This window comes from Macaca fascicularis, chromosome 3 (genome assembly GCF_037993035.2).
Source record: "Macaca fascicularis isolate 582-1 chromosome 3, T2T-MFA8v1.1".
Lineage (NCBI taxonomy): Eukaryota > Metazoa > Chordata > Mammalia > Primates > Cercopithecidae > Macaca > Macaca fascicularis.
Genome location: NC_088377.1, coordinates 54,373,252 through 54,400,831, shown reverse-complemented (window position 1 = coordinate 54,400,831; position 27,580 = coordinate 54,373,252). Strand labels below are relative to the sequence as shown.

The following is a 27,580-nucleotide window of genomic DNA, read 5'->3' as shown; positions in this document are numbered from 1 at the left end:
AGAGAAACTGCTTGTGGTTAGCAAGAAGGCAGAAAGCTGAATTTACAAGTCCCCAGCAGCCCTTCGGGACTGTGGGGATAATTGGAGTGAATCAAATCCAGCAACAGAATGTGAAAAAGACCAAGAACTAGAAACCTGACCGAGAGCAAGAGCCGCCCCTGTGAGTGTGCCTGGGAAACCCAGGAGTGGATGTGTGCATTGGATGGCACCCTGCCTGGGCTGATGGGTCCCTCCTTCCCGCCACCACCGACAAGGCAGCCATTACAAGTCGTCCCTGTGCCAGGCATTGGGGATGCATCAAGCAGGTGGGGCAGGTCTGGATGCAACAGTCTAGCTGTGAAGGCAGGAGCCAGCAGAATGAGCAGAGGGTTGAGGATGCTTGGAGCTGGAGAAATTAATTCCACCTGCCAGGGTTGGAAAGCGTGCAGAGAGGAAGTGACTTCTGAGCTGATAATAGGATTTTACAAGGTGATAAAGAGCGTTTCAAACAGAAAAGAAAGAAGAGGAAAAACACCGCAAAGATGTGAACAGAGGCATTCAGAGAAGATGTTACGGGGAGAGGAGGTGACTCGCTGGGGCTGGAGCTGGATCTTACCTTGCACTGAAGAGTCAGAAGGTCAGTGAGGTAGTAAATGCCACGTGCAAGATTATGGACTCTCCTTCTGCCTTTAAAGGTTGTAAACAGAGGAGTGTGTTGACGGTGGCCAACCAGGCAGCAGGGAGCGGAGTGGAGAGTGATTAGGACAGGAATGGCTGGAGGCAGGGAGACCATTGGCCAGGACAGGTGCAGGGAGGAGGCCATAGATCTAAGAAGCAACTCAGAGATTGAGTTGTCAGGACCTGCTGTCGGTCACACGGGTGTCAGGCAGCAGACAGAGGAATTGTCCACGAGTGTTTGCAATGCCCGACTATGCACAGCAAGGTAGCCATGCTGTGGGTGCAGAGGGGCACGGCCAGCCTGGGGCTGAAATGCAAGGGAGGTGGCTGCTCACTCAGCTTCTCCTGTGGCTTGCTGCTGCCACTCAAGGCAGCTCAAAACTGGCACTCAAAGATCTGGGACTGGCTGCCTAGCAACCTGGCTTCTCATTATTGATCTGCACACACACGCGCTCACACAGTCACCCACGCGCACACACGCGCACACCCACATGCACTCACACACATGCTCACCACATGCGCACCCAGGCCGCCCCTCCCTCCAGGCAGGTTCAAGTCCTCTGGCCTTTGCCCACCTAGGGTCCTTCCCTCATCTTTCCTGTAAAGCCCATGGCCCACCTTGACTCGCCTCAACCTCACCTTCTCTGAGAAGTCACCCCTGACTGCACCATGCTCACTACTCACCCTTGGGACCCCGTGATGTCTTTCTTCTGTATTTTCCTGCAATGTCATTTTAGACAACTGTAGAATGAGTAATGAGGGGAGTGAGAACTGAGGGATCTCAGGAGGAAAATGAATGTTGAATGTTGTGTGGGGCCAGGGGAGAGGGCAGAGTGGAGGGATGTGCCCCCAGGAAGAAAGATTCTATTCCATTTGCTGGGGTTTAGATACAGGCTGGTCATGGGGTGCACAGAGCAGTCCTGGCCCAGATCCCTGTGCTTAGAGGGTTCGCAGGCCGGCAGGAGAGACACGAACAAGAAATGAAAGAGGGTAAGAGGGACCTTCAAGAGCTCCATGACAAAGGAGGCATGCAAGGAAAGTTCCCAAGAATAAGTCAAGGGGCACAAACCCTGGAACCTTCCATTCCCACAGACAGAGGGGCTCAGTGCTTTGGGGGCTCTCCCTAGGCTCCCAGAACTAGGTCAGCCTGGGTACAACGGCTCATGCCTATAATCCCAACATTTTAGGAGGCCAAGGTGGGAGGATAGTTTGAGGCCAAGAGTTTAAAAGCAGCCTGGGCAACATAGCAAGACCCCATCTCTAAAAAAAATTTAATAATAATAATAATTAGCCAGGCATAGTGGTGCATGCCTGTAGTCCAAGCTCCTTTGGAGGTTGAGGAGGGAGGATCACTTGAGTCGAGGAATTCAAGGCTGCAGTGAACTAGGATAGCACTACTGCACTCCAGCCTGGGCAATGGAGCAAAACACTGCCTCTTAGGGGGAAAAAAAAAAAAAAAAAACACTAGGTCAGAGAAGTACTCCTCAGCCAAAAGCCCAGGCCCAACCTAGGGCAGCTCAGCTCCAGGGCAGCCGGTCTCCAGAGCAGGGGTTGAGACCACCACCCTGGACTGCCCAGGATCTGGATTCAGACGCCCAGAGCAACATCAGTCACATGAAGCAAGAGAGAGGTGGAGATGTAGAATGCCCCAGGCCCAGGAAAGAGATGTAGGGAGTGACAGTGGCCACAGCAGAGGCAGAAGTGACCAAGTGAACAGAGAGGGCACGAAGCAGCTAAGATATCATCCAAGGCGAGGCCGCCACCTGGGAACATGGCAGGAGGTAGAAGGGGCTTGAACAAGGGGCCCAGGGTCATTGATTCAGCAGGTGGGACTAGAGGCAGTCAGTCTCAGCTTCTTGCTGTCACAGGGACCCAGGTAACTGCATCCGCAGAATGCATCTATTCTTCCTTCACAGCTTCTGCAGAGCCCTTTCGTGCGCCTGCTACCCCACCCAGCTTCTGTGTGGAAGAGCTGACAAGCCCCAGAACACCCAGTATATCAAGAAGGTGTTGCAAAGATGATGGCCACCGTGAAGGCAGAGAAAATATCCATGTTACTTTCCAAGATAAACAAAAGACAAACAGATTTGCAGAGAATACAGGTAGGTGGAGGTGGAGCTAAAGGTGTTTCTGTTCCTTCCTTTAGCTCTACCAAGGTAAAGGAAGAAACAGAAGTAAAAAAAGAAGCACTTTTATAATTTAGAAGATGCTTGGGATGACATCATGCTTGAGGATGATGACGGCTTAATGATACCTTATCAAATTGGTAATGTTTTCATTAGTCATTCTCAAGAAGAAACATAAGAAGGATGGGTGCAGTGGCTCACACCTGTAATCCCAGCACTTTGGGAGGCTGAGGCAGGAGGATCGCTTGAGCCCAAGAGTTCAAGATCAGCCTGGGCAACATAGCAAAGCCGTATCTCTACAAAATACCAAAAATTGGCAGGGCATGGTGGCATGCATCTGTAGTCCCAGCTACTTGGGAGGCTGAGAAGGGAGCATCAGTTGAGCCCAGGAGTTCAAGGCTGCAGTGAGCTATGATTGTGCTATTGCACTGTGGCCTGGGCAGCAAAGCAAGACCTTGTTGAAGAAGAATAGGAGGAGGAGGAGGAGGAGGAGGAGGAGGAGGAGGAGGAGGAGGAGGAGGAAGGAGGAGGAGGAGGAGGAGGAGGAGGAGGAGGAGGAGGAGGAAGAAGAAGAAGAAGAAGAAGAAGAAGAAGAAGAAGAAGAAGAAGAAGAAGAAGAAGAAGAAGAAGAAGAAGGAGGAGGAGGAGGAGGAGGAGGAGGAGGAGGAGGAGGAGGAGGAGGAGGAGGAGGAGGAGGAGGAGGAGGAGGAGGAGGAGGAGGAAGAAGAAGAAGGAGGAGGAGGAGAAAGGGGCAGGAGGTGGGCAGGACGAGGGAGGAGAAGGGGAGCAGGGGGAAGAAGGGGAGAAGGGAGGAGAAGGGAGAAGGGAGGAGAAGGGGAGGAGGAGAAAAGAAATACAAAAAATGTTAGAAGAAGCAAAGAAAAAGACAAATAAGCAAGACGAAATTGATGCCTCAGAGTCCACATTAGGATCAATTGAATGGGTGTCAGCAGATTTAAGAGTTCAGTTCTATGCAAAATGTGGGAGCAACATAAATGCTGAAGCTGATTAAAGTTAAGCATTTTAAAAAACTTTTAGAAATGTGTTTAATACACTTGAATATTGTTTTTTGTTTTTTGTTTTGAGATACAGTCACCCAGGCTGTCACCCAGGCTGAAGTGCAGTGGCTCAATCTCGGCTCACTGCAACTTCCACCTCCTGGGTTCAGGTGATTCTCCTGCTTCAACTTCCCAGGTAGCTGGGACTACAGGTGCCCACCACCGCGCCCGGCTAATTTTTTGTATTTTTAGTAGAGACGAGGTTTCACTGTGTTAGCCAGGATGGTCTCAATCTCCTGACTTCATGATCTGCCCGCCTCGGCCTCCCTAAGTGCTGGGATTACAGGCATGAGCCACCACGCCCGACCTGAATATTGTTTTTAAGTGGGTGCTGCAAAGCCATGAGCAATTTTGCAGGCTGGTTTGATTTGTCCTTGGTACTTCCATTCTGAGTCCTTCTAGATTAAAGACAGTGCCACTTGGTTTCAACCAGTCTTCCCTACCTTGATTATGAGCAACTAGAATCAGCCCAGGTGGCCCAGGAGCCCCTGGTTGACAACAGCACTATGTTTATCAGCCAATTACCAAAGCTCAGGTCACTTGCCACCTCCCAGAGACTGTGGAATCATTCATTACAGGGGCTTTTTCTTGAGAGGGAAATTAGCCCATAGGCTACAGGGTGCGGAGTTCCTGGCGAGCTTTCTCTTTTCCTTGTTGCTGTAAAGACGATCTTGCAGAGAAGTGGTAGTGAAGAATCAGAGGAGTTTTCATCTCAGCTCTGCCATTTCCTGGCTGTGCAACCTTGAAGAGGCTGCATAACCTCTCTGAACCTGAATTTCCTCATCTGTAAAATAGGGCTAAAAGCAGTAGGGCAATCAGGATGAAAAGAAATAATGATAGGAACAGCTTAGATCTGTGCCTAACCTGTGTTAGCTTAGGCACTCACTACAGATGACCCCTCTTTCTCCTTTACCCTTGTCTTGCTGCTGGTAAACTCAGGGCAGCGAGGTATGAAGAAAAAGCTCTGACTGTCAAGCAGCACTTCCCTGGGTTCAACCCTAGCTCTGCCATTTGCAAATCATCCTAGCTGCCAGAGCCTCAACTTCAGCAATAGTAAAATGGGAATAATAATGGAGAAACCACAGAGCCGGCATAAGAATTAAATATAAAGATCCCAAAACCAGGCCAGGAGCATACATCCACCCTGCCCCATCTAGGGAAAGTAAGACAATAACCATCAGAGTGGGCTCTTTGGGCCTGGTACGGTGGCTCATGCCTGTAATCCCAGTACTTTGGGAGGCTGAGGCAGGAGGATCATTTGAGGTCAGGAGTTCAAGACCAGCCTGGCTAACATGGCAAAATCCCGTCTCTACTAAAAATTAAAAAAAAAAAAAAAAAAAAAATAGCTGAGTGTGATGGCACACACCTGTAATCCTAGCTACTCAAGAGGCTGAGGCAGGAGTATGGCATGAACCTGGGAGATGGAGTTTGCAGTGAGCCAAGATCACGCCACTACACTCCAGCCTGGGCGACAGAGTGAGTAAGACTCCATCTTAAAAAAAAAAAAAAAAAAAAAGTGGGCTCCTCTCCATGTCAAGAGTATAGTTCTGAACCCCAGGATTTCCTGGCAGTTGCCTCCCTTGCAAGGACGGAAGCAAGTCTCACCAGGAGTTCTCTCCATTCTGTCTTAGAAGGTTGTCCACCTTCTGCCTCAAACAGCTTGATCCAGCTCTCCATCCCCTCCATGAATTCTAGTAAAAATATAATGAAGAGGTATTGCCAATATTGACAATAAAATGCTTATGATGTGGGATTCCTAACGGACAATTTGTAAGTGCTTCCACTAAGAGGCTACAGACAAAACCAGTCCTTGCAATTTTCAGCCTGTGAAATCCATCTTTAACAGCTATCATCTTTGGAGTACTTGCACCCTGTTCGGTGTGAAGCAGATTCATTGGAAAAAGTGGCTGCCGTTTGCCATGTGACTTCCCATCAAGAGGTAGAATCCATGCTGCAATCCGATGAATGACTTGCTTTGGCCAAGAGAGTGTGGTAGAAGGGATGCAGTGCCAGTTTGAAAAGCTGTACACACTTCTGCTGCTCTTTGAGCCTCTGCCATGTGAAGCAGCTCAAGCTAGCCTGCTGGTGGCTGAGAGACATGTGGTCCAATAACTCCAGCTGCCTCCCAGCCCACTGCCAGACATGCAAATGAAGCCATCCTAGACAGCCAACCCTCAGCCCGTCCATCAGCTTAGCACAAGATCATGAACAAGCCCAGCCAAGATCAGCCAAGCCTGGCCCAAACTAGCAGAATTCTCAGCTGATGCATACACACATGAGAGGCCATAAATGCTTCATGATTTTAGCTTCTGAGTTTGGGGTGGTTTGTAACCTAGGGACAGCTAACCAATCCACCATGCTAAGTTCCTTGAGTACACTATCTCACTTTATAAGAATACTACGAGCTGAGGATATTTATCCCAATTGTACGGTGCAGCAAACTGGAGTCCAAAAGGCTTTAGCAACTTGCAGAAGTTGTCACAGCTAGAAATTGCAAGAGCTAGGAATAAAACTCAGATCCTACTTGACTCAATAAGGGACACTCCCCTCCAGCAACTTCTCTCTTTCCCCCAGGTAAGAGTAACAGTTGATTACTTAAAAGGAGGATTGCAGAAGCCCACGCCAGGACGATCTTCCTCATGAGGGAACAAATCATCCTACATAGCTGATATTCCTGGCCCTACTTTAAAAGTATATTGGAATTTGGGGGACAGGCATTTTTTTCTTTTATCTTTAAATGCGATTTGCTTTTAAGAATCTCAGTCCCGGCCAGGCATGGTGGCTCGTGCCTGTAATCCCAGCACTTTAGGAGGCCAACGTGGGCAGATCACCTGAGGTCAGGAGTTCGAGACCAGCCTGGCCAACATGGTGAAACCCTGTCTCTACTAAAAATACAAAAATTAGCTGGGCGTCATGGCAGGAGCCTATAATCTCAGCTACTCAGGAGGCTGAGGCAGGAGAATCGCTTGAACCAGGGAGGCAGAGGTTGCAGTGAGCTGAGACTATGCCACTGCACTCCAGCCTGGGTGACAAGAGTGAAACTTCATCTCAACAACAATAAAAAGAATCTCACTCCTTTTCAGCAAGTCTGAAAGCTATAGCTTTGACCTTTCCTTGCTTGTTAATTGGGGTATTATTGGAGGGGAAACAGAAAAACCATGTGGATGGGCAAAAGAGGAGATTGCAAAAGTAAGTATTCCTTAGGATCACTCAACTGAAAATTTTCATTAATTCATTAAGTAAGATATCTAGCATGAGAATTCCAGGGAAAGAACAAATACCACCTGTACTGTGGAGGGGCCAAATTTTTCTTTTAGCCTTTAAGACCCAGTAATGAGCACATGTTCTGAATTATTCTTCAAATTAACCGCTTCATGGGAGAGGAGCAGCATTGGCAAACCAATGAGGTATCAGACAGTATTCAGAAAGCCACGTCTGTGAGGCTTCCAAGTGATCTTCTTGTGCCTTGGGCATGGGGAGGCAGGTTACAGCTCAACACAAGAAGCTTCATTCCAAAAGTCAGAGGTATCTTGAGAAGAAATGAGTTGCTTCACAAGGTAATGAGCTCACCATCACCAGGGATATGCAAGTAGAGCCTGAGTCTGACTGGAGGAATTGCTGTTTTGTATAGGAAGTTGGAGGCTCCACTGAATAATCACCCAGTGCCCTTCCAATTGTGAGATTTTATTATTACTATTATTATTATTTTATTCTTTGTAGAGATGGGGTCTCACTAAGTTGCCCAGGCTGATCTAAACTCCTGGACTCAAGCAATCCTCCCGCCTCGACCTCCCAAAGCACTGAGGTTACAGGTGTGAGCCATCGTGCTCTGCCAAGATTCTATCTAATGTCTTCTAAAAGGTGAGCCCTTAACCGACAGAATTATTTCTCAGACTAGGTGATTAGCATATCAGTGCACACGTGTTCTCAGATACTGAACAGCTGCAGTGGCCATCACTATGAACATCTGACATGGAATATCTTCATTGGCCATGGCACTGCTGTTATCAGACACTGTAAATGACTTTAGAGCAGGATGCTGGATTCAATGAATCATTAACATCAGAAGTATTTTCTCATTTGGTTTAAAATTTCCAGCTTTGATAGCTCAGATTGGGGGCCCAGCCGGGGACATACCAAAAGCAAACTGTGAATGATGATATTATTTTGACTTCAATTGGGCTGGCACAGTTTGGGTGACCATGAGGCATCAGGCAAGAAACCTCTTTTGACACCTTACAAAATGTTTAGATTAATCAAATTTTAAGGCCACATCCTGCATGGGGAGGACAGAGCGTGCAGGTGTGGCTGGAATATTTTACCATATCTGAGTTGATCACAGAGGATGATGTGTTTGCTTTTTCTAGCATCTGTGAATATTGAGTCAGACAAATGTTGCGTTGGTATGTTTAATTGGTTAAAAAATACCCTGATTAGATTTTTAATAGATGGCTTCTCACACCATAAACAACAAAGATGACTGATTTTTCTCACGAAATCTTCGGAGGGGAAAATCTCCCGCGATCAAATTTGTTTCAAAGCTATTTCTCTGAAGCCCCTTCAGTTAACATTTGGGCTGTAGCAAGCCTCTCCTGTGCAGTGTTTCAAATATTAATGGAGGTCTAAATCTGTGCTCTCTTTCTCAACTCAACCTTTTGCACTCAAAATTCATGAGTGTATATTGATTTAGGCAGCCTTCCCAGGACCCTGGTACCACCAGCCTCTTTTGTTCAGTGTTAATTTGCTGCCCCAACTTATCAATTATTAACTTGCTAAGTGAAAGCAATATAAATCTAGCATTCTGAGCAAAAAGAACTGTTCTTTTCATTCCCTAAAAATACGATGGCAGCAGAGGCTGGTGACTTAGCCAAACTAATGCTTGATTTAGTGGCTAACAATACCTGTGGGTCCTATTGTGTTCTCTTCTGTTGGAGAAGCAAATGCAAGAACACCGGAGTAAACTGAAATTAGCAAATAGACGCTTCTAAGACAGGTTTTGTGCATCATACTTGGAGGGGAAAGAATGAAAGAATGAGAAAGGAAGATTAGAGTCAATATTTAATTTATAAAGCAGCTGGGCATGGTTGTTCATGCCTGCAATCCCAACACTTTGGGAGGCTGAGGTGGGCAGATCACTTGAGGTCAGGGGTTCAAGACCCGGCTGGCCAACATGGTAAAACCCCATTTCTACCAAATATACAAAAATTAGCCGGGCGTGTTGGTGTACGCCTGTAATCCCAACCTCAGGGGGAGCTGAAGTAGGAGAAATCGCTTGAACCCAGGGGGCGGAGATTGCAGTGAGCCGAGGTGGTGCCACTGCACTCTAGCCTGGGCAACAGAGCAAGACTGTCTCAAAAAAAATAAAAATAAAAATAAAGATAAATTTAATATAAAGGGAAATGTCAAAGATGATCTTAAAATGAAGGTGTCTGCCAGGTCTTTATCATAGTTCTTCTCTGTTTCCCAAACAAGGCCATGGGCCTTGCCAATGATAGTGATCAAGCTATATTTCGTGCATAACCCATCTGTGGTCTCCCAGGACCCCTCCAAGGTAAGCAGTGCTACATTTTGCAGATGAAGAAGCTGAGATATAAAGACAAAGAATTGTTGACTCCAGAGCACACAACCCAGAAAATGGTAAAGTGAGAACTTGAACCCAGTGTGATTTGCTCCGGGTACATTCATTCAATAACCCTCAGCTTCATCAAGGTCGCCAACAAATTGGGGTGAGGATCAGAGCTTATTAAAGGGGGAACACTCTAGTCTAAAACCTCCACTTGACTTGACTCTAGCTTTGATATCCATGGGGAGGCTAAAGCAACGTCATCTTGGATGTAAATCTTGCATGTTGATTTCTGATTAATCCCAGTTCCGGGAACGTTCCAAGATTTCCACTTTATCTTAGAACGTAAGTAAGAGCTCGTACTTGCCATCAATTCTGTTGCTGGGCAAATTCTTGACTTTCCCTGAGGAGTCAACTTCAATTGTTCAACACATTTCTTCTAAAGCAAGAAGCCTTTTCCCTACAGTATATAAGCCCTAGGTCTCAGGGGTAACAGTGGCCACCCAAGACATGACTTCTGTTTATAAGTCCCTATGAAATGTTTCTTTCAGAGAAACTGCATTTGTCAGCCACTTTCTTCCACCTCTTAGCTCCCTTGGGCCTTTGGGGGTGGGTTTGCAAAGACCTGTTCATTGTGGAGTAATATCCCAGAGATGCCTCTAAGAATATTTCATGTTCTCAAGCAGCAACGCAATATTCTGTAATGGTTAAGATACTTCTCAATTTTCTTATCTATAAAATGGGATAGTAATGTTAGCCTTACATCATGGTTACAAGAATTAGATTGGACAATAAGATTCATGTAAAGTCCCAAACTCACCTTAGACCTTCCATAAAAGCTGGTTCTACTTCCTTTCTGCCTTGACTCCCTACCCTTCCCAACCTTGGTAGGAAAGGGAACTTAGATATGCTGGCATATTCACAGCAAGCCTTGGAATTCCAATGGGTTTCTAGCTAATTAACTTTCAGTTAATCAGATAATTCAATTAACAACAACACCCCCATTCCCCCGAGCAATTAGTTAATTGAAGTTTTATTATATACAAAGCATTACAGAGCAGCTACTTAGACAAGAACACTACTTATTCAAGAAATGGAAGCAAGCAAGGAATTTCATGTAAGAAATGACAGATCACGTCATCTTTGGGGCAGCCTGCTCCCTAGCCATCTCTTTCCCTTTGTCTCTCTTTCCCTCTCCTACCCTTTCTCTTCCCAAATTCTGTCATTCCCTCCATTTGCTGGCTTAGTGAGTCCTCTGTCTCAACTCATGCAAACGCTGTGGTCAACAGTCTCACAGCCCCTGTTCTTCCAGACAAGGGCTACAATGAGATCTTCACCTTGAAACCACCTTTGCAAAATTATGACAGTAAGACAAATCTGATATAGTTGACTCCAACTTGTTTTTAATGTCCAAGCTGTCATTGGTCATTCCTGGGCATAGGCCAAGCTACCTTTGGGAGAAATTTATAGTTCAAACTTAAAACAAGGATGGTAATAGCCCTTCCCCAAATGAAAGCACCTTTGTAAAACTAATGAAAGTCCACAAGGTTAGGATTATGAGAAGGGCCTGAATTCTGCTAAGATGCAGATGTAGTTAAACGATGGCCAGCCATTGTTCAGAAGGTCACGAGATTTGTAACCTCTCCAGTGATTCCTGTAGACAACATCGCTATTGTAGAACTCGAGATTGACCTTTTGAGATGTCTTTTCAGACTTCTACATTTCTGACGATCCCAGTTGACTTCACCCAGAGCCTGTGACTCATAACTCAGTGGGTTATGTGGCTTCCATATAATCATATGACAAGTTTGTTTACAAAGACTTATTCCATTACATTTATCTCATTGGTTGACTGATTTAATAGTTTACCAGGATCATTTATTTACAAAAACTGTGATAGTCATTCTTTAAGTTGCTTTCCTGTTAATTTTTTTTTTTTTTTTTTTTTTTTTTTTTTTTTTTTTTGAGACAGAGTCTCACTCTGTTGCCCAGGCTGGAATACAGTGGCGTGATCTTGGCTCACTGCAACCTCTGCCTCCCAGGTTCAAGCGATTCTTGTGCCTCGGCCTCCCAAGTAACTGGAATTACAGACACACACCACCAAACCCACTAATTTTTTTTGTATTTTTAGTGGAGACGGGGTTTTGCCATGTTGGCCAGGCTGCTCTTGAACTTGTGACCTCAGGTAATCTGCCTGTCTCATTCTTGTAAAGTGCCAGGATTACTGGCGTGAGCCACTTTGCCCAGCATATTAACCATTTTTATAGCTATGAATTTCAGGTGTTTACTTAAGTAAGAAAACTTATAGTTAAATATAAGGGTATTTTTACCAATCACTCATGATTTAGCTGTCTTCATTAAACCAGCAATATTCTATGTCCTACTTATCAAAAATTATACAACCAAAGATCATTCTATCTTGGGCCGCATTTTATAACCCTTACAGCTAATCTTATGGTATTCTGCAGGAATAATGTCAGAGGCTGACTCAGCACACAAAACCTCTTTTCCACATCCCTGTGATTTCATCCCCAACCAACCAGCATTCCCCATTCCCTAGCCCCCCATCCACTAAACTATTTTTGAGAAACACTCACCTCCAAGCCTTCAGGAGATTGATCTGAGTAATAACTCCATCTTCTGCATGGCCAGCCTCACACAAATTAAACTCTTTCTTTACTGCTGTATCACGATCTCTGTGAATTGCTTTTGTCTATGCACCAGACAGAAAGAACCTGTTGGGAAATTACAACCTCCAACCCCACTTCTGGAGCACCCACCACCACCGACCACCACTCTTCTATTCACATGCTTCAGAGCAATGTGGTAGCCACTAGCAGGTAGCTGCTATTCGTAACTCATCCCCTGTATTAGTCCATTCTCACAGTGCTATAAAGAAATACCTGGCACTTTAGGAGGCCTGGGCAGGTGGATCACTTGAGGTCAGGAGTATGAGATGAGCCTGGCTATCATGGTGAAAGCCCGACTCAACTAAAAATACAAAAATTAGCCAGGCGTAGTGGTGCATGCCTGTAATCCCAGCTTCTCAGGAGGCTGAGGCAGGAGAATCACTTGAACCCAGGAGGTGGAGGTTGCAGTGAGCCAAGATCATGCCATTGCACTCCAGCCTGGGGGACAAGAGTGAAACTGTCTCAAAAAAAAAAAAAAAAGGAACAACTGAAACTGTGTAATTTATAAAGCAAAGAGGTTTCATTGGCTCATGGAACTGCAAGCTGTACAAGAAGCATGGCTGGGAGGCCTCAGGAAACTTACAATCATGGTGAAGGATGAAGGGGAAGCAGGCACGTCTTACATGACCAGAGCAGGAGAAAGAGGGAAAGTGCGGAAGGTGATATACATTTTTAAACAGCCAAATCTCATGAGAGCTCTATCACGAGAACAGCACTAGGAGGGATGGTGCTAAGCCATTAGAAACCCTCCCCATGATCCAATTGCCTCCCCCAGGGCCCCACCTCCAACATTGGGGATTACAATTCAAGATGCAATTTGGGTAGGGACACAGGTCCAAACCATATCACACTCTTCATCTCCTCGGCTTACTACCCAATCATTACTCTTCCACATTTCTTTCCTCCTAAAAACTCCTCTCTCTGAAGACACATCATTGAAAAGGGAGGATGCAGCCAAGATAAAGAGCTGTATCATTGGCTCATTATTCATCGCAATGCAAACTAAACTAAAATTCTAAGCCCCCACAACTGAGCAGACCTCTCCTCTCAGCCAAGGGCATTCAAAAGCTTATTCAGGCACAGCCGACCAGCATTCACATTAAAACAAAGACGTTAAGACTGACAAAAGACTCTTTGTAGCAATAAGATACCAACATGAGGCCAGGAGCGGTGGCTCACGCCTGTAATCCCAGCACTTTGAATCACTTGAGATCAGGGGTTTGAGACCAGCCTGGACAACAGGGGGAAACCTCATCTCTACTAAAAATACAAAAATTAGCTGGGCGTGGTGGCACATGCCTGTAATCCCAGCTACTCGGGAGGCTGAGGCAGGAGAACACCTTGAACCCAGAAGGTGGAGGTTGCAGTGAGCTGATACCGTGCCATTGCACTCCAGCTTGGGCGACAGAGCAAGACTCCATCTCAAATAAAATAAAATGAAATAAAATAAAATAAAATAAATAATATTACCAACCCCTTTGCCTCCCAGTGGGTTCCAGTTTGAATGAAAAAAAATGTGTGGTTGCCCAACTGCTCATGGTTCTTCCAACTTCACCTTGGCCGCAGCAGTTCCTAAGGCAAACTTCTCACACAGTGTGGTGCAACAAAGGGACATTGGGTGTCATCAGCCTTGCAAGTCGAGATTCAAATACCAGTTTTGTGCTGTGTTCTTGGGCAAATCTCCTACCTCTTCTCAACTTCAGTTTTTCTACCTATAAAATCTGGACCAGGCATGGTGGCTCATGCCTGTAATCTCAGCACTTTGGGAGGCCAAGGCGGGTGGATCACTTGAGGTCAGGAGTTCAAGACCAGCCTGGCCAACATGGTGAAACCCCGTCTTTACCAAAATACAAACATGAGCCGGGCGTGGTGGCACACGCCTGTAATCCCAGCTACTCAGGAGGGTGAGGCACGAGAATCACTTGAAACTGGAAGGCAGAGGTTGCAGTGAGCCAAGATTGTGCCACTGCACTCCAGCCTGAACAACAGAGTGAGACTTTGTCTCAAAAAAAGAATTTTTTTAATTAAAAAAATAATTAATTAAATGTTCATCCAACCTCCAATGTATTGCTGTATAGATTGACTAAGATGATATCTGCACTCACTTAGCATGATATAAGTCCTCAATCAATGACTTTCCTTCCCTCCCCTTCCTTTCTTTCTTACCTTCAATTCAGAGAATTTTCTTTGTTCTTGAAAGTTACCTTCTCCATCCGTACTCAAAACCACAGCTATTTTATCCTATTTTGATCTACACTCCTCAATTATTTTCTTTTTCAACATCTTTTTTCCCTTCCTTTCAACAAATGCCCTCTTCTGTTTCAAATATGATCAATGCTTCCCCCTTTCAAGGTAAGTCATATTAATTAAGACCTGCTGTGTACCACACTAGGCCCAAGAGGCTTTCATATACAGTCATGCACCACTTAACACCAGGGGTAGATTCTGAGAAAGGCATTGTTAGGTGATTTCGTCATTGTGCAAACGTCAGAGAGTGTACTTCCTCAAACCTAGTGGTCTAGTCTACTATACACTGTGAAAGGAAAATAAATAAAATAAATCTTGGGGCCCCCAAATCATTAAGCTAAAGGGAAAAGTCAACCTGGAAACTGCTGATGGCCAACCTGCTTCCCATTCTATTCAAAGTCATTCCTCTGCTCACTGAGACAAATGCATATCTGATTGCCTCCTTTGGAAAGGTTAATCAGAAACTCAGAAGAATGTAACCATGTGTCTCTTACCTACCTGTGACCTGGAAACCCTCTGCCTGTTCAGTTGTCCCACCTTTCTGGAGGGAACCTATGTACTTCTTACATATATTGATTGATGTCTCATGTCTCCCTAAAACATATAAAGCCAAGCTGTGCCCTGATGACCTTGGGCACATGTGGTCAGGACCTCCTGAGGCTGTCGCGGACGTGCGTCCTCAACCATGGCTAAAAATCTTCCTAAATTAGGCCGGGCACCGTGGCTCATGCCTGTAATCCCTGCAATTTGGAAGGCCAAGGCAGGCAGATTACCTGAGGTCAGGAGTTCGAGACCAGCCTGGACAACATGGTGAAACCCCGTCTCTACTAAAAATACAAAAATTAGCCGGGTATGGTGGCGCACACCTGTAATCCCAGCTACTCGGGAGGCTGAGACGGGAGAATTGCTTGAACCCAGGAGGCAGAGGTTGCAGTGAGCAGAGATCACGCCATTACACTCCAGTATGGCTGACAGTGAGACTCTGTCTCAAAAATAATGAAAATAAAAGTAAAAAAATGAGCTTTCTAAATTAACTGGAACCTGTCTCAGATAGTCGAGGTTCACATCGCTTAGACTAGATGGTATAGCCTATTGCTCCTAAGCTACAAACCTGAACAGCATTTACTGTACCGAATACTGGGGGCACTGATAGCACAATGGAAGTATTTGTGTGCCTAAACATATCTAAACATAAAAAAGGTACAGTCAAATCTGATATAAAAGATTGAAAATGGTTCGCCTGTATAGGGCAATTACCATAAATGGAGCTTGCAGGATTGGAGGTTGCTCTGGGTGAGTCAGTGGTAAGTGGTGACTGAATGTGAAGGTCTAGGACATGACTGTACACACTACTATAGTGTTTATAAACTCTGTCCATTTAGGCTACATTAAATTTATTTAAATTTTTTTCTCTCTTCAATGGTAAATTAACCTTAGCTTATTATAACATTTTTACTTTATAAACTTTTAATTGTTTTAATTTTTTTTTTTGAGTCAAGATCTCATTGTCACTCTGGTTGAGAGGAGTGGTGTGATCTTTGCTCACCACAGCCTCGACCTCCAGGGCTCAAGCAATCCTCCTACCTCAGCTTCCGGAGTAGCCGGGACTATAGGTGCACACCACCACATCCAGCTAATTTTTTTTTTTCTATCTTTTGTAGAGACAGAGTCTCACTATGTTGCCCAGGCTGGTCTCAAACTCCTGGGCATAAGTGATCCTCCCACCTCAGCCTCCAGAGTAGCTGGGACTATAGGTGCACATCACCACATCCAGCTAATTTTTTATCTTTTGTAGAGACAGAGTCTCACTGTGTTGCCCAGGCTGGTCTCAAATTCCTGGACATAAGTGATTCTCTCACTTCAGCCTCCCAAAGTGCTGGGATTATAGGTGTGAGCCACCAGACCCAGCCTTTTTGTTTGTTTGTTTGTTTGTTTGTTTTTACTTTTTGACTATTTTGTCATGAAACTTAGATTAAAACACAAACACATTGTACAGCAGTACAAAAACATTTTCTTTCTTTATATTCATATCTCATAAACTTTCATCTATTTGTAAAGCATTTTTTTCTTTAAATTTTTGTTAAAAATGAAAACACACACTAGCCTAGGCCTACACAGTGTCAGGATCGTCAACATCACTCTCTTCCACCTCCACATCGTGTCCCACTGGGAGGTCTTCAGGGGCAGTAACACGCACGGAGCCTCTCCTATGATAACAATGCCTCTTCTGGAATACCTCCTGAGGGACGTGTCTGAGGCTGTTTTATTGCTAACTTTTTAAAATAAGTAAAGATATCATTATTTTAATATCTCAAATGTTTACAATATTTTAGTATCCTTACTAAAAATTACTAAATATAAACTACTAAATATAAATTAAATTTAGTAATATAAATTACTAAAACATTTTAGTATCATTATTTTGATGTCTAAGATAAGGGTTAAAAGTATACTATAGTAGGCTAGGTGCAGTGGCTCATGCCTGTAATTCCAACACTTTGGGAGGCCGAGGTGGGCAGATCACTTGAGGTTAAGGGTTCAAGACCAGCCTGGCCAACATGGTGAACCCCTGTCTGTACAAAAAATACAAAAATTAGCTGGTGTGGTGATATATCCCTGTAGTTCCAGCTATTTAGGAGGCTGAGGCAGGAGAATTACTCGAACCTGGGAGGCAGAGGTTGCAGTGAACCGAAATCACACCACTGCACACCACCACCCTGGGCAATAGAGCAAGAATCTGTCTCAAAAAACAGTGTGTATATATATATTATATTTATATTTAATATATGTATTTTATTATATTTTTATATATTTAATATATCTATTTTATTATATATATTTAAATTTATATTTATATATGTATTTACTACATATAAATATGCTACATATAAATATATAAATATTATATATAAATACTATAGTATAACATGTATAGGATATAGTATATATGGTATTTATATGTTATAGGATATAGTATATAGTATATATAGTATTTATTATGTAGTATATATAAATATACTAAATAAGGATATAGTACATATAGCATTTATATATTATATAGTATATATAAATATACTACATAAATACTATAAATACTATAGTATTATATATACCATATACTATATATAATATAATATATGAGTACTATATATAGTATTTATATAAATATTATATTTACATATATAAATATATGTGTATATATAAATATATATGTAATGTAGCAAATACATAAACCAGTAGCATAAGTTGTTTATCAATTACATACTATACAAAAGTATAGTACAAGTATTATGTACTCTACATAATTGGGTGTGCTATATTTTCATACGACTGGCAGCACAGTGGGTTTGTTTGCACCAGGATCACCACAAACGCATGAGTAATGCATTGCACTACGTTGCAACAGCTATCAATGTCACTAGATAACAGAAACTTTTTTAACTCCATTACAATCTTATGGGACCACTGTTGTAGATGTGGTTCATCATTAACCAAAAGATCTTTATGTGGTACATGAGTATACGTTATCTCACATGGACTTTTGGAAAATCGCCTTTCCCCTGACTCTGCCCTGCTTCTGGTTCTTAAATACTTCAAATCTGTTGTCAATTTCCTTTTTTTTTTTTGAGATGGAGTCTCACTCTGTCGCCCAGGCTGGAGTGCAGTGGTGCCATCTCCGCTCACTGCAAGCTCCACCTCCCAGATTCATGCCATTCTCCTGCCTCAGCCTCCAGAGTAGCTGGGACTACAGGCGCTTGGCTAATTTCTTGTATTTTTAGTAGAGACAGGGTTTCACTGTGTTAGCCAGCATGATCTCAATCTCCTGACCTCGTGATCCACCCACCTCGGCCTCCCAAAGTGCTGGGATTACAGGCGTGAGCCACCGTGCCCAGCTGTCAATTTCTTTATTTTTACTTTCCCCCCACTTCTGAACTCCCCATCACATGCCTTCTAGACAAATACTCTTTCCAAATGTTCTCTTAGGGGTTGCCAAGGATACCTTGCAAATGACTTCATGAGCTCTCAAACTAGTTGGCAGAGCAGGAGCATCACCATCTTGGACAAACACCACCATTTTAAGTTCCCCTTAATGAGAAAACTGCCTAAATCCAGCCCCAAAACATCAGCCTAATGACTAATGACAGCATAAGCAGAAACATTCCAACCCTAAGATAAACCCTCCTCTGACCAGAAATATGCCAACCAGAGATAGCCTCCCCTGACCAGAGACATTCCAATCCCACAATAAACTTTCTCTCATGTAGAAACATTCTGAACCTGTGATAAACTGCCCCTTTCCTAAACCCTTAAATACACTTAGTCTGTAAGGAAAGAATGCTCCTGACTGAAATCAGAGAGAAGCCCCTCTCAGGTTTCTTCTCCACAATAAACCTGTCTTTGACTGTTGAGCTGCTTTGCATGTTTCTTTCCTTTCTTTAACTCTTAGACTAGTAAACCTCTCTAGCATTTGACACTTTGACTATTTCCTCATTCTAGAAAATGAGCATTTTACTCACCTAGTGGAAATGTTACTTAACTTACCTAATGCTCCAGTTTTCTGAGAAAATTGTGTTGTTTTCTAAGAAAAATAAAATGGTGGAGGATCCAGTGGGGTGGTGAGTGTGAAAGATTTATCCCTGTGTGAAGCACACAGCAAATGCCCCATGGGTTACCTGTCATTATTGCTAAGGAAAATAATAACAGGAGAGTCCTCAGGTGTTTGCAGATGGCACATGCCATCTTCATTTCCCAAAACTAGAAAACAGATCATCCAAACTCCAGAAAAATTGAGCTAACACGGATCCCAGGAGAAATTACAGAAAACAATTTGTGTGCCCAAGTCACGCCATTTTGCAGATCCTCACCTTTTACAGAGTGGAAAATTCCACCAGGGCCTGGCCAGTGAGAAACATCCTGTTGGACAAGTCCCAGGCCTAACCCCTGACCCAGTAAATTCCTTCCTTAACAGCAGCCCAGCACACTGGCCCCACCTCATTCCACAGCAATCCCAGACCTCTCCAGCCAGGACCTATAACTGCCCTAGCCTGCAAGCAGGAAAGGGGGCTCTGGCACTCGCTGGCTGGTGCTCTCCCTCCACAGGTCTTTGTGCAATAAACCTGTGTTGCTGTCAAGCCACTCTCCTTACCTCTGTCTCTTTTCTCCATCCTAACATTTGGTGCCAAAACCCAGGACAGGGATTGGGTTCTAAATAGGAGAGTCTACTCTTGCAGACTCAGAGTGGGCAGTGGCAGCTCATCCCGGGCTAACTTCCAGACCCTGAGTGGAGCCACTGGTCCCAGCCCTGTTCCTCTTTTATTCTTATTTCACCTTCCTTCTACACGGGTGAATTATTTGTTGCAACCTGGGGAGCAGTGAGCAGCAGCAGCTCATCTGGAGCTAACCTCCAGATCCCGATCGAATGAACATGACTCAGTCAAGATGGTAGTTTGTAGGGACTTAGGAAAAGAAATGATGATCCCTAGGAAAAAAAATAAGCAGAGGGCCCTTGCAGACAAATCATGTCAGACTTTCCACATTTCCCTTTTAACTACATTACCAGACTAGCTAATGGGGAAAATGCATGGTGTCTATATGGGAGGAAGACATTGGACAATGTCCTCAGAATTTTGTTGTTAATGATTTGGGCACAAGAAGCGTTTCTGTGACTTGCCACAAAGCTTGCTTGCTTGCTTACTTGCTTCCTTCCTTCCTTCCTTTCTTCCTTCCTTCTTTTCTTTCTTTTTCTTCCTTCCTTCCTTCCTTCCTTCCTTTTTCCCTTCTTTCTTTCTTTTTTCTTTATTTCTTACTTTCTCTTTTTCTTTCTCTCTCTTTCTCTCTTTTCTTTCTTCTTTCTTTCTCTCTCTCTCTCTATTTCTTCTTCCTTCCTTCCTTCCTTCCTTCCTTCCTTCTTTCCTTCCTTCCTTCCTTCTTTCTGAGGTAGGGTCTTGCTCTGTCACCCATGCCAGCGTGCAGTGGTACAATCTCAGCTCACTGCAACCTCTAACTTCTGGGGTCAAACACTCCTCCCACCTCAGCCTCCTAAGTAGCTGGGACGAAAGGCATGTGCCAGCATACCTGGTTATTTTTTTAAAAACTAATACAACTCGTTTCAAACCCAGATCATAGAGCTCCAAACAGTAGTTCTCAAAGTGTGGTCCCCAGAGTGGCATGTGGCCCCCATAGTAGAGACAAGGTCCCACTATGTTGTCAATGCTGGTGTCCAACTCCTGGGCTCAAGTACTCATCCTGCCTTGGCCTCCCAAAGCACTGGGATTACAGGTGTGAGCCATCGTGCCCAGCCTCCGCAAAGCTTTTCACTATGTGTTCACATGAGTGAACATTGCAGCTGTAAATTTTGCATCCATATTTATGGATGACCTGAGGAAGAAAGATCCAGAATGACGTCAATAGGCTGGAACTAGAAAGGTCTGAAGAGGCTGGAAGTATAAATAAATCATACCATGATGCAACTGAGTAGGAATAAATGTTAACTCCCTCATTTGATTTCAAAAGCTGACTTCACAAATGCAGAGTGAATGTGGCACAGCATAGAAATGATGGAAAAGCCTGGGGTTACAGCTGTAAGGACGAGCCAGGGGCATGCTCCTCAATAAGCAGGGAGAGCCTACCTGAAAACAAGGCTCACCTGGAGGAAGCAGAAAGGCTGAGACAAGAGAGAGATGCCTGGGACTGGGCACAGCGACTCATGCCTGTAATTGTAGCACTTTTGGAGGCTGAGATGGGAGGATCCCTTCAGATCAGGAGTTTGAGACCAGCTTGGGTAACACAGCGAGACTCTGTCCCAATTACTTTTGGAAAAAAATGACATTTTGAGCTGGATGATTTAAAAAAGCAAGAAAAAAATAAGATGATGGTGTCTTCTAGAGAATCCAACAGGATGCCTTGGTGGTTGCCTACACCCAATCTCCAGCTGCCCAGGGAGCAGGGCAAGGAGTTGTCTGCAGATGAGGGGCAAGCCAGATCATAGCTGTGTCCACACTCACCTGACACCCCATGGCTTCCCTTCACATGCCACTCTGGGACATCGAGGCTTCCACTGGTCTTACTTAATGTGTGTGATACTATCATGTTAACACCTGAAATGACACTCAAGACAAGGGAAAAGATACCTGACATGGTGGCTCCGGCCTGTAATCCCAGCGCTTTAGGAGGCAGAGGCGGGGGGTCACTTGAGTCCAGGAGCTCGAGACCAGCCTGAGCAACATAGGGAGACCTCATCTCTACAACAAATAAAAATAAATTAGTCAGGCGTGGCGGCATGTGCCTGTAGTCTCAGGAGGCTGAGGAGGGAGGATCACTTGAGCCAGGGAGCTTGGTATTGCAGTGAGCCGTGATTGCACCACTGCACTGCAGCCTGGATGATACACTGAGACCCTGTCTCTTAAAAAAAAAAAAAAAGAGAGAAAGTGAGAGGGAGAGAAAGATGCCTGGTGCCAGCACAGAGTTAGAATGTCTAGCTGTGCCTCACACAAATACAGTCTCTGGACAATTAAGTAAGCTAATCCATTTTTTAATTTTTTTCTCAAACCATTAAGAGTGAGTCTCTGGAACTTGCCACCAGAACTCTAACTAAAGTAATGGTTAATATTTATTGAGAGTTTATTTGTGCCAGGCACTGTGCTAAGTGTTATCTTGTCCTAAGTTATCTTGTCCAAGTCATGCAACCACAGGATGTTATGGGTACCGGGATTACACACATTCAGCAGAAGATAAAACTAAACCACAAAGAGGTTAAGGGACCTTTCCAGGGTCTCAAGCTGGCAGGTGGTTGTCTGGTGATATAGCTTGGCTGTGTCCCCACCCAAATCTCATCTTGAATTGTAGCTCTCATAATTCCCACGTGTTGTGGGAAGGACTGGGTCGGAGGTGATTGAATCATGGGGGCAGGTCTTTCTCCTGCTAGTCTCGTGATAGTGAATAAGTCTCAGGAGATCTGATGGTTTTAAAAAGGAGAGTTTCCCTGCACAAGCTCTCTTGTCTTGTCTGCCACCATGTGAGACGTGCTTTTCACCTTCTACCATTATTGTGAGGCCTCCCAGCTATGTGGAACTATGAGTTCATTAAACCTCTTTCTTTTTTAAATTTCCCAGTCTCGGGTATGTCTCTATCGGCAGCATGAAAGCAGACAAATACATCTGGTTGCAAACCCAGATCATAGAGCCCCAAACGGTATTTCTCAAAGTGTGTTCCTGGAGCAGCAGTGGCACCACTGGGAATTTATTAGAGATGCAAACCCTGGGGCCCTATCCAGACCTGACCACTCAGAAGCTGTATGGGCCATGCATCTGTTTTAAGAAGCCTTCAGGTGACTGTGAAGTGGTCAAGTGTGAGAACCTTTGCTCGCTAAGACCTTGAAGCACTCTGCTCTACCTAGAATGAGAGTGTGACAGTCCCACATTGGGATAGTGTGGGTATCTGCAGTCGCTGGTCTCTAACCACACTCAGAATTTTAACCATGATTAAGAAGCAGCAAAAAGACCACAGTGATTGCAGGTTTGGAGAATAGCATAAAACCAGCTGAGGCCAGGTTCAGTGGCTCGTGCCTGCAATCCCATCACTTTGGGATGCCAAAGTAGGAGGATGGCTTGAGGCCAGTAGTTCAAGACAAGCCTGGGCAACACAGCAGGACTCCAACTCTACAAAATTTTTTTAAAAAGCCAGGCATGGTGGCACGGGCCTGTAGTCCCAGCTACCCAGGAGACTGAGGCAGGAGGATTGCTTGAGCCCAGGAATCCAAGGCTGCAGTGAACTATGATTGTGCCACTGCACTCCAGTCTGGGCAACAGAGCAAGTCCATGTCTCTACAAAAATGAAAAATAAGTTAAAAAGAAAAAGATTAAGTGGGCATCTAGAGCCACCGGGTGGGAATGGGCATACCAGAAGTCCTCAAGAACTCCTCTCATCTCAGCTGCTAGAATTAATATGCCTCTCCCTGAATTTTTGCCCCCCATCCTCCCAGGCTGACCTGAGTCTGTCATTCTTAACCTTGCCTGCATATTGGAATTACCTGGAGAATTTTAAAAGAACTGATGCCTTGGCATCACTGTCAGAGATTTGGGGTAAATTGCTCTGGGGTGTGGAGGTGTGATCTAGGCATCAGGACTTTTTTCCAGCTCCAGGTTATTCTAATACATTCTCTTCAGTACAGTTTGGATGTGTGTCCCCACCCAACTCTCATGTTGAAATCAAATCCCCAGTGTTGGAGGTTGGGGCCCGGTGGGGGCTGATTGGATCATGAAGCTGGATTTCTCATAAAGAGTTTAGCGTCATCTCCCATGATACTGTCCAAGCAATGACGAGTGAGTTCTTGTGAGATCTGGTCATTTAAAAGTGTATAGCCCCTCCTTGTTCTGTTCTTGCTCCCCCTCTCACCATGTGGCATGCCTGCTCCCCGTTCACCTCCACCATTACTGTAAGCTTCCTGAGGCCTCCCCAGAAGTTGAGCACATGCCAGCTTCTCGCTTTCTGTAAAGCCTGCAGAACCATGAGCCAAGTAAACCTCTTTACAAATGATCCAGTCTCAGGTATTTCTTTATAGAAATGCAAGAATGGCCTAGCACACTGTTCTAATCTGTTCAGGCTTGAGAACTGCAGGCCTCAGGATACACCCAGGCTTTTCTTCCACCCAGGTCTCTGCGACCAGCTGCTTAGGCCTGTCTGTCCCTTTCACCATCACTGTGCATGCATCTTCTCTGCATAAAGGCCCTTCCTCATTGCAATGCTTCTGCCAGCCCCACCGTTTCTGTATGGTGTTGCTCTCTCTGCAGGAGAAAGGCAATAATACATTCTCTGTCATCAGGTTCAGGAGCTCTCCAGCTCTGCTTCATAACTTTGGAGAAAGGAGGCAGTCATACCCCTACCCCAAAAGGTCTGTTCAAGTCTCATTTGAACAAGCTCCTGGCCAGGTGCAGTGGCTCATGCCTGTAATCCCAGCACTTTGGGAGGCCGAGGCATGTGGATCATTTGAGGTCAGGAGTTCAAAACCAGTTTGGCCAACATGGTGAAATCCTGTCTCTACTGAAAATACAAAGATTAGATGGGCTTGACGGCGTGCTCCTGTAATCCCACCCACTTAAGAGGCTGAGGCAGGAGAATCGCTTGAACCTGGGAGGCTGAGGTTGCTGTGAGCCGAAATTATGCTGCTGCACTCCAGCCTGGGTGACTCCATCTCAAAAAATAAAAAATAAAAAGAATAAGCTCCCCCCATGCCGGGCTGAGAATCACTGGTGGAGTTTCAGAACATTTACTTACAGGTCAAATGTCCTGGATTCAAATCCCAGCGCTTTCAACCTCCCAGCTTTGTAACTTTGGGCAACTCAACTGAATCTTTCTAAGCCTCAATTCTTTATTAAATGAAAATATATTAGTTAGTTTGCTTGCCTGTTTGTTTGTTTGCTTGAGAGGGAGTCTCTCTCCGTTGCCCAGGCTGGAGTGCAGTGGTGCAACCTCAGCTCACTGCAATCTCCGCCTCTCAGGTTCAAGCAGTTCTCCTGCCTCAGCCTCCCCAGTGGCTGGCATTACAGGCACCTGCCACCAAGCCCAGCTAATTTTTGTATTTTTAGTAGAGACAGGGTTTCACCATGTGGGTCAGGCTGGTCTCAAACTCCTGACCTCAAGCAAGCTGCCCACCTCGGCTTCCCAAAGTGCTAGGATTAGGGGCATGAGCCATCGTGCCCGGGGAGAATATATTAGTTTTCTATTGTCATATGTTGCAAATCACCACACACTTCACAGCTTAAGACAACATCCATTTATTGCCCCACAGCCCTGTAGATCAGCAGTGTAGACAGTGTGGCTGGCCTCTCTGCCTGGGATCTCACAAAGCCAGCATGAAGGGGTTGACAGCTGCACCATCATCTGGAGCTCTAGGTCCTCATCCAAGCTCATTTAGGTTGTTGGCAAATTTAGTTCCTGACCACTGTAGCACTGAGGTCCCTGTCTTCCAGCTCCCAGCCAGGAGTCTCTCTCAGCTGCAAGAGGATGCTCTCAGATTCTTGCCATGTGTCCTGCCCCATCTTCAAAGCCAGCAGAAGAATTTTCCTCATGTCCACCTCCTCTCACACTTTACATTTACGAATTCCCCAGTCTGACATCTAGACCCAAATGTTTCTGTTTAAAAAAAAAATGCTTGAGGTGGGCACAGTGGCTCATGCCTGTAATCTAAGCACTTCTGGGAGACCGAGGTGGGAGGATCACTTGAGCCCAGGAATTCAAGACCAGCCTGGGCAACATGTTGAAGCCCCGTCTCTACAAAAATATTTTAAAAATTGGCCGGGCGCGGTGGCTCAAGCCTGTAATCCCAGCACTTTGGGAGGCCGAGACGGGCGGATCACGAGGTCAGCAGATCGAGACCATCCTGGCTGACACGGTGAAACCCCGTCTCTACTTTTAAAAAAATACAAAAAACTAGCCGGGCGAGGTGGCGGCGCCTGTAGTCCCAGCTACTCGGGAGGCTGAGGCAGGAGAATGGCGTGAACCCGGGAGGCGGAGCTTGCAGTGAGCTGAGATCCGGCCACTGCACTCCAGCCTGGGCGGCAGAGCGAGACTCCGTCTCAAAAAATATATATATATATTTTTTAAAAATTAGCCAGGTGTAGTGGTGTGTGCTTGTGGTCCCAGCTACTCAGGAGGCTGAGGTAGGAGGATCACTTGAGCTCAGGCATTCGAGGCTGCAGTGAGCCAAGATCACACCACTGCACACCAGCCTGGGCAACAGAGCAAGACCTTTGTTTCAAAAACAAACAAACAAACAAATAAAATGTGCTCATGTGATTAGGTTAGATCCACCCCGATAAGCTCACTTCCTTAAAGTCTACTGTGCCATAAACATATCTAATCATGGAAATAAAATCCGTCATACTCACACTCCCAAATATCATAAGGAGGGATGTACAGAAGGGAGCAGGGATCTTGGGGCGATCTTAGAATTTTGCTTGCATCAGCGGATCGTAACACTTAGCTTGCAGGATTGTGGTGGGAAATAAGATCCTGCATGCCAAGCCCTAAGCACAATGCCTGTCACGTGGAAAGCAGTTGATATATTCAATGTTGCTCTTCTGGGCAGCCCTGTGAATCCAAGATGTCCTGATCCCTGGAATTCCTTTTCGGAGACAGCCTTTGCGGGCCTCCTCCAGCTGAAATCCTCCCTCTACTCAAAACAGAGCTCAGCCCTTCACCGGCCACTCTCCGTTCTGCCATGTTACAAGGGGCACGGACGTGCCCACCGACGGATGGAACACCCGCTTCGAAAGCGCAGAATGTTTCTCCTAGAAAGCCCAGACAGAAACGCCTGCCGGTCTCCTCTGAAATTAGCACCATGCATGTTGTGGAGATCATGTTGCTAGATCAGGAGATCTTCCCCCTGACGCCTTCAGAAGCTCAATGTGAATACTGGAACTGTCAGTGTTAATAACACACTACAATCCTGTTCTTTAAAAAAAAGGAAAAACCAACTTCTAAAGGCAGATAAAGAGAAGCTAATGGAAGTCATCACATGCAATCTTCTCTAAGTAGCAGCTACAACATCAATATTTAGTAAAAAAAAAAAAACAAAACCCTGTTTTGTTGTTTTCCCCTCCCCCTCAATTATTTGCAGGAAAACAGAGAAATGTCTGCTACTTCTGGCTTGATGAAGTTTGTTTTTTTGTTTTTGTTTTTTTTTAAAAAAAAAAAAAAAAAAAAAAGAAAGAAAGAAAAGAAAAAACTCCAGCCTGGCGACAGAGCGAGACTCCGTCTCAAATAAATAAATAAATAAATAATAAAAATAAAAATAAATACAGATGATGTTGAGGTTTTCGGGGAATCAGAGAAATACGTGGGAGGAGGAATAGCATCAGGAAGAATGGCTAATGGATGCTGGGCTTAATACCTAGGTGATGAGATGATCTTTGCAGCAAACCACCGTAGCACACGTTTGCCTATGTAACAAACTTGCACATTCTGCCCATGGACCCCTGAACTTAAAATAAAAGTTGGAAATTTTAAAAAATAGGAAAATGTACCTCATTCTCGGTTTGTCATTTGAGAAAGTGCAACCTGGTGTATTCACTGCTGTCATATAGTAAAGTAATAAAAATAAAATATCTTTTCATATTATAAAAATTAAGAGGGACTGGCTAGATTGGCCAACTGGTTAAAAATGTAGCCTGCTCTCCTTTCCCTCTCAAAGGCTCATCTTTAGGGATTGTCTCCCCTAAAAGTTCATCTCTGTAAGCCTGT

General features: G+C 44.8%; 1 long non-coding RNA gene across 1 annotated transcript; it reads left to right on the top strand.

Moving 5' to 3' along the window:
• Nucleotides 1–285: 285 nt before the first annotated feature.
• Nucleotides 286–26,916, top strand: LOC135970112 (uncharacterized). The gene is made up of 3 exons (XR_010585561.2): nucleotides 286–616; nucleotides 2,574–2,759; nucleotides 26,427–26,916. It is a non-coding gene; the product is annotated as an uncharacterized lncRNA (long non-coding RNA).
• The last annotated feature ends 664 nt before the right edge of the window (nucleotides 26,917–27,580 follow it).